This window comes from Pavona decussata, unplaced genomic scaffold (assembly GCF_977016875.1).
Source record: "Pavona decussata unplaced genomic scaffold, jaPavDecu1.1 SCAFFOLD_216, whole genome shotgun sequence".
Taxonomy (NCBI): domain Eukaryota; kingdom Metazoa; phylum Cnidaria; class Anthozoa; order Scleractinia; family Agariciidae; genus Pavona; species Pavona decussata.
In genome coordinates, this window is record NW_028145621.1 from 259122 (window position 1) to 267500 (window position 8379).

An 8379-nucleotide genomic window follows, 5' to 3' on the forward strand; every position below is an offset into this window, starting at 1 on the left:
TGAGCTACACAGATGTTGTAGGGTTGTAGAATCCATGCTATAGTCTCAGAAGTGCCCTTTATGTAACATATAGTTTAACAGTAGTGACGGGAGTCGCATCGTTGTTTGTGACATTTGGTTCAGAGTCCTTGTAAGTGTTACGTCTAACAAAGGCCATGTTACAGTTGTCCTGACTTGTTGAAAACGTTTTCTAAGTAGTTGTTTTTGTCTGTGAGACTGTCAGGTGAGTCAGGTGAGTTAAGGTCTGTATGGTAGTTGCTTTGTGAGAGTAGAGATGTAGGATGACTGGTCCTGACCAGTAGTCTGTCAGTATGTGTTGGTTTCCTGTAAACTGTAGTACTTAGTTTGTTGTCGTTGTGGTCATGGGTAACTAAGCAGTCTAGAAAAGGTATTTTACCATTTTCTTCTATCTCCTTAGTAAACTGTATGCATGTCAGCATTCTGTCTGTTAAGGTGTTCTTGAAAATTGTCGATTTTCTCTTTGTGTACTGCTGTAAAGGTGTCGTCTAGTACGTACCGTAACCAGAGCGGTAGTGTCTGTTTGTAGGTTGCTAGGGCTTGTTCCTTGATGTTCTGCATGACCAATTTCTGCTACAACAGCAGAAACTGGTGAGTCCATAGCTGTTTTGTGTAACTGTTTGTAGTGCTTGCCATTGTACTGAAAGTAAGTGGATGTTAGGCAGCGGTTCAGTAAGTCCATTACGACATCTGTAAATATGGGCAGTGGCAGTTTTCTCATGGAGTTGTTGATAGCGGTAGCCGCGCAGTCTAGAGTCAGTTGAAGTGGAATACTGGTGAACAGTGATTTCACATCAAACACAAGTTTGTAGTCGTCAGGTTTTTGTACTGTCTTGATAGTGTCAATAAAGGTCTCGGTAGACTGTAGTTTGTGTGGGGATTCGTTTGTCAACAGTTTCAGTATAGTAGTCAGGCAAGTACTGTATTTGGATAGTTCGTAAGTCGGGGACCCACAAAACCAGACTGATGATATCTGGACTAATGTTGGCTCATGTTGCAAAGTAGTTATGATCAACTTAAACTTTTCATTATAATTTGGAATAAAAAATCCTTTTCAAAACAGAAAATAAAATGAAAACTTAAACACAGTTATATTACTGTACTTTATGTGGAATATTGCATGAATCTTATGAGTCTGTGGATTGTTACTGACACAGTGTCTTTGATTATATTGGGGTGGTGTGGGGGACTTGAAATTGCCACGTCATAGATTCTGATTCAAAAAACAGTTCAATTTACTGTCTTAATTAATAATTAGTAACTCTGCTGTACCACCTCAAAGTAACAATTAGGAGACTGTATTTATAAATGCAGGGCCTGTAATCAAAATTTTATAGTATATTAGGCAATAAATTGGGTTTTATGCAAGCACCCAAGTGAGTCTTTTGTTAGAAATAATAATATTGATAAGTTTAATTTGCATCAAATGAAAACTCAAAAAACATTGGCTCAGCTCCAGATGGGATTTGGGTCGTGGGTTCAAATCCCATCTGGAGCTTGTTTTTTTTCTCCCGAGTTTCCATTAATTTTGATACTGATGAAAACTTGTTTTATGCAAGAGAGAATACGACTTTTTTGCCTCAAAATTAAAAATGAGCCCTATTTTGCCACAGACACTGGTTGTTGTATCAGAAACTTAGGATTCAGAGTGTATTTTGTTATTCTGTTGTTCTTGTTATTCAGAAAGAGATTGCCAGCCAATCAACAGAAGAAATTCCTTTGTCAGACTTAGTTCATCTTTGGAGCTTAGGTCAATTTTCGTTCGAGTTTTAAAAGAGGAAAACAAACCTTTATGAAATGGTAAAGTGAAAGAAAAACTTCTAAGGAATACTCGACAGTTTAAAAAATGGACTCTAAGAGTTTACACCTAGGAAATCACACTTCAAGGACAGACGTGTACTTTCTCGGAAATGTAAGAGCACTCCTTGGAAAATTTTCCATAAAAAAGCTACAGGTTTGATTTAGAATTTGCACTGAAATAATGTTCTAATTGACTGATTCCTCATATCAACAATTTTTGCAAAACTTTTGTAAAAATGTGTGCTTGTCACGGGCCAGTAAATTCACTTCATAATGGTCTTGCAATAATGTTATTGTTATTACAAATCGCTTACCTCCATTGCGCACCTCAAAGTAAAAATTGTATGCACTCAAAATTTTTCATGTAAGAAAGTTTTTTGTCTGTATTTCTCTTTGTTTTTATAACTAAGCAATCTCACACTGTACTCGACAAGCAAATTACAGATGTCATCGTGAGCGGATCAAATTCACCCACGCATGTAATGCAAGAATCAATTTCAGGACAATCATTTAAATTTGTGGTTTGGGCAATTCTTAATTTGCAAGTAGTGTATTTTATTTGAACATTGAAAACATTGGCTCAGCTCCAGATGGGATTTGGGTTGTGGGTTCAAATCCCATCTGGAGTGGGTTTTTTTTTTCGGAGTTTCCATTAATTTTGATACTGACGAAAACTTGTTTTATGCAAGAGAGAATACAACTTTTTTGCCTCAAAATTAAAAATAAGCCCTATTTTGCCACAGAGACTGGTTGTCGTGTACGAAACTTAGGATTCAGAGTGTAATTTGTCATTCTGTTGTTCTTGTTATCCAGAAAGAGATGGCCAGCCAATCAACAGAAGAAATTCCTTTGTCAGACTCGGAGTCTACAGTACATACAGGTACATGTAATCAACATTGTTTATGCATGGAGACCTGTGTGATATCATATCATCTACAGTACAGTCAAATTTATGCATGCAGACGTGATGTCATGTCACATGTGATGCTCTGCCTATTTATTTGGCCATACTTTGATAAAGGATAGCACAAACCTTGGCCTTGATCCAGTACATAATTTAATAATTAAATATTGACATTAACTTCCAAATGCTTTTGATTAATACAGTCGAACCTGTATATAACGGCCACCCTCGGGACTTGAGGAACTGGCCGCTTAATACAGGATCACTAAATTAAAATACTCACTGGGCGTGGTCTAATGTCAATTTTAATGGCGTATCATACAAAACACTTCACGCAAGGAAACAATAGGACAATCAACACTCTTTCAAGCGATCAATACTTTAACGTTCAGTGCCATCTTGTAACTTAATGGTATAATATTCGTAACATTGTGTAAAAGTTCTATGCAATAAATATCAAAAAAATCTTCTACGGTATACAGTGCTCTATTTCTATGACTTACAGTTCACAGCAAAATATGTCATTCCGTCATTTCATAGTTGTTACGCTCAATGTTCAATATCACGCGGCTGAAGAACAAGCTAATTAAAGATGAATTTCTTGCTAGAGAGTGAAGCATATTCAAAACAAACTTTTTTTAGCTTTTGTGATCAATAGGTACTGTACTTCAGCACCGTGCGGACATCTGAAAAGCGTTAACAATATTAGTAAATATCAAATCGAGATGGTCAGAAAGTATTCTGGAAGCACAGCCGTCTGAGTCAGCTGGAGTGACAATACGGCCGAGTATCACAGGCCATCTGATAGGGTGCGATAAAAAATCTGAAATTGTGCGATATTTTCAGGGTAGATTGTGCGATAAGAAAGGACTATTATGCGGTAAATTATGCAAATTATGCGATTTTTCCGTTAACTATTTTAAGTTTGTTTTCCCAGGATTCTGAGAAAGTAATCCACTTTTATGCTGCTCTAGCGACGATTATTTCATAAAGGAACAAAAAATAAGCAATTATGAGTGAATTGGGATATAAAAATTTAATTATGACACATACATGAGTACCGTGCAAATGTAAGTTGACAGTCCCTCGAAACTCGAACTTTGTGACTCGATCCTCGAAACTCGAAAGCTTCGAGTATCGAGGCGCAAGTCGAGTGCATCAAATTTCGAGGCAGGAAAACAAAGAACTTTTCGTGTGATAAGTTTTTCACATGTCTGATCTGAAGCCACAGTTCGGTTCCTTTCTACAGGAATCAACTCTGCGAGACAGCCAACTGTGTTTGCGTTTTTTTTTGGAGCGATGTGCGCACGTGTATGATCGAGCTGGAAAGAGTTCGCTCTTTAAGCGTTTTCTCGGTTCCTTGCCGATTACAACAGAAAGTATTGAGCGTTTTTAATCAAGAAAATGCTGTTTTCGAAGTTTTGATTCAAAAGATTATTAAGGTACAATCAAGCATAATTTTGTGCATGCAGCGTACTGGTTTAGCGGGGCTAAAAGCGATCGTGCGTGTTTCCATTCTCAGCTTGTGAAACAGCGGCCGAAAAAGTCGCAATCTTTTAGTTTCGCTTCCTTCACTGTTAAAACTGGGTTTAGTGAACAAGTAATCCAGTCATCTGTCAGAGGAAGACACTTACAATCCGAAATCAGTTGATAGAAAATGAAGAAAACGTGACATTGCCTCTTGAGATGATCTCGATAACATTTATGCCAATTTGTAACACTACGCTGAAGTTGTAAACATTCGCGGCAGCTTTCAAAGTCTGCTCAAAAGTAAGCGAATGGCCACGTTGAAGTTTCCCCAGTTCCTTGCCGAATTCCACCGAGGTATTATGCACCACCTTGGCTCAAAGTTTTTTGTTGTTGCTATTGCAGAGGAATCATATGTGATGGATTTATATCAGCAATCCTTATAGGCTAACTCAAAGAGAAGAATTGTTTGCGTTGCACCAATAGACAATTCTTTAAGAATGAAAAAACTAGCACCAGGCCCCGAAAGTGCCAAAAACAAAAATGACGCCTTGAACTTCGATTGTTTGTGAAATCGATGGTTTCAGAACGATTCTTGGGCTTTTTCGAACGTAAATCGTCTTGAAACTAATTGCAGATGCGGAATTTTTTCAGATAAGGCATTTATTTATGGTCTTTATTTAAGAATTGTGCGATTTTTTGTGAATTGTGCGATCGGATGCGATTTGAGGTCAATTGTGCGAAATCGCACCATCGCATAAATTTTACAGTAGCTTTGTACATGTTATTTCTTTATAGTGATGCTGGATCGCCTTTTAAACACAATAAAATACCACATAAAATAACATGGCTTAGTTTCCATTCAAGGGTGGCCGCTTAATACAGGTAAAAATAACAAAGAAAGACAAACATGGGACTGCTACAGGGTGGCCGCGGTCGCTTAATAGAGGTGGCCACCTAATACAGGTAACAAATACAGTGTTTGTATTGTCTGGGTCAATTCCAAAAGCGATCATCCCCCCCCCGGGCAAACCCCCAGGCATTTGACTTTTTTAAAAATGCCTGATCAAATTCCCCTCTATATGGGCCGATTTCTAGGTCAAATGCCCCACTGGTTGGGGCTGAAAAGTCATCGTGTTGGTTTTTTTTTTGTACTCGCTAGCTCTGTTTATATAAAAATCAACGAAATTCATACATTTATAAATTTAAAACAATTTATTATTAAATATAATGCATAACATCACATATGAAACTCAACTAACAGAGAGTTTAACGATATATGTACCGATAACTCGCTTTTCTTTTATATTAAATGTACGTGAAGTTTGCTAATACGTGTGATAACAAGAACAATGATAAAAAACACTATGTTATGAAACCTAGACATGCCAACAAGTCGAGCTTCGAACGCCGAGCAAAGGGAGAACGAAGCTTGAGGGAACTTGGACATACCACTGAAAATGAGGAGCGAAGGGCAATATGTAACCCCGCCATGCCAAAAACAATCTCAGATATATTTGTTATAACGCTTCTCTATGGTAGTATTAAATGGCTTACTACATTAAAAACTGTTTGACGCAAAATATACGCGTAAATTCTGGCTGTGAATAAAGCATTCTGACAATTTATGCGACCGCTGACCAGCATTTTTTCGACGGGTCAAATGCCCGATGGGTCGGGTTTCTATTCGCGTCAAATGCCCCACTATGTGGAGCCGAACAGGGGTCAAATGCCCGGGGGTTGCCCGGGGGGGGGGGGGGGATGATCGCGCTTGGAATTGACTGATACATATGAGCGAACTGAATCAGGACTTTGAAAACTGGCCGCTTAATAGAGCGTGGCCGCTTAACCCTTTAACCCCTAAGGCAAAACGACATTTTCTCTAGATCCAAGTCTACAAACTCAATGTCTATGTATGATATACCATTTTAAAGCTACTCATGAGTGTATTTCATAACTGATATAATTATGAATGAGAAAAGTTATGGCTTTGAGATAAATGGCCTTAAAACGTAAAAATTTCAAATTTCAAAAACGTCCTAATCCTTGTGTATATTAGGTATACCCCTAAACTATAGCTTATTTTGCAGGTCTCAACATCTTCTTTAATGTGAGAGATGTCTTAAGACCCTCAACGTCTAGGGGGAAAAAGTTGAAAAGTTATGGGGGTGGTCAACCATATCACATATGGGAGGGGGTTAAGTTTTTATCCTTTTAATGAGCAGATCTTCACAAGACTATCTTGGTGTGAAAAATTCATAGAAATCTGTCAAATATTGACAGAGTTGTGGCCTTATGTGCCAAATGGCACTCTTAGGGATTAAAGGGTTAATACAGGGCCGTTATATACAGGTACGACTGTAATAGTTTTGGCTTTCATATGGAGTATACAGTGTGCTGTATTGCCAAGCACAATTTATAATAAATATTGATAACGTCATTTCTGAGCATCAAAAATGTTACATGTAAATTGGCTGGCATACATTTACCCTAACTTTTCATTGTTTGTTTATTGTTAGGTTATACAGCATTTGAACATCTTCTCGATGCACTGTTGAAACTTATAAATGATGATACAAAGGTTAGAGATGTTTTTCATTATGTTTAGATTTGTCAGTTTTATCAATTATTGAAGGGCCTGGGGCATAGCCGTTCATTAAAAGATCGCAGATTACGTAGCGTTTCTGAATGTTGTGCCTCACCCAGGTAATTTGTTTGAAATCTTGTCAGTGTCGATGCTAATCCAGGACTTAAGATTTATTATTTTAAGTCTGTTTTGAGAATACATTTTGAAAGTTGAAAATTAAGAGTAATCAAGTAGAAATATGCAAGTTGCACGTTAACATGAATATGTCACATATTTCCATTTCCATTTTTTCCATTTTTTATTTGCCCCAATCTTTATACAATCAATAGGTTTTCTACATTTTACATATATATTGTTGGCAGGAGATCCCAGCAAGTTTTTGCAAACTTATCTTTAGGGGATCCCCTATTTCTTAATATTTTCTATTGTTATATAATTTGATAGCTGTCAAATATATATACGTACCTAATTAATATTAAGATTAATATTAGGATTATAGTAGTAAAAGATTGTGATGGCGATGTCGGTAATTTAAACTTTATGTACTGATGTCTGAGCAATAGATCTGCTTCACTTTCCGCTTAAATGAAAAGTAGGATTTAGCATCTTTCACCTCATCAGGGAGATTATTCCATAATTTAGCACCTCTAGCTTTCAGAGAGAATTTTCCATAATTTGTTCTAGTATACCTGGAAGCTGGCATTGATGTCGCTCTCAATTTCTTCCTTTTTCTTTTCCATTTTCTTTTCTACTTTCTCGTTAACTTCTTTTTCTAATTTTTCAAATTTCTTGTCAAGGCGAGATTCGAGCGCTATCATTCTCTCTTCCAGCTTGTTATGTTTGTCTTGTATATCAGCTTTAAGAGAAGCGATCATCTCATATATATCTTTTAGCGATATCTCCTTCTCTTCTGCTTCATCACTCTTCTTCACCTTCTTATTAATTGCCTTTACAGGAGTTTCAGTACCATGGGGGCTGTTTGGTAGATTACGTTTTTGCGAATTGTTATTAAGCTTTCGTGGAGGCGTCTTTACGCTCGCCATGTCACGCTTTCGTATACGATGTAAATCCAATAATCACAGTCTAAATGTACTCTGTCACATATTTCAAACCCTAGAATTTCACGGTAACGATCGTTTCCGGTACCGTGTCGTTACCGTGTGCTTAAAATAACGGAACCGAAAAATAGTTTCCCATGTAAATATTCAGCTTTACTGATCAAAATTCACTTGATGTGAGTTTTTCTCACTCTGATTCTCAATTAGTAGAGCAATTCGTTGGTTGACTCTGCTTATATACGAAACAAAAACGTTGTTTAGCATCTCTCTTCCTGACCGCCATCTTGTATCGTTCCCAAAGTGCATTGCACGGTACTGGTGACCCATGTGTTCCTTTCTCCGTGTGATCAATATGGCTTCCAGCGCCAAAAAGAAGAAACACGACTCTGTAAGTTTAAAAATATTTAAGAGGTGGTCTTTCAGTGATGATTTCACCGTGGAAACTGACGATGACGGCCAGATTTCTTTGTTGAACTGCAAGATTTGCAGCGAACATTTCACATGAGTATGCCTGGCTTCTTAGTTTGATCTATGATTATGAATTA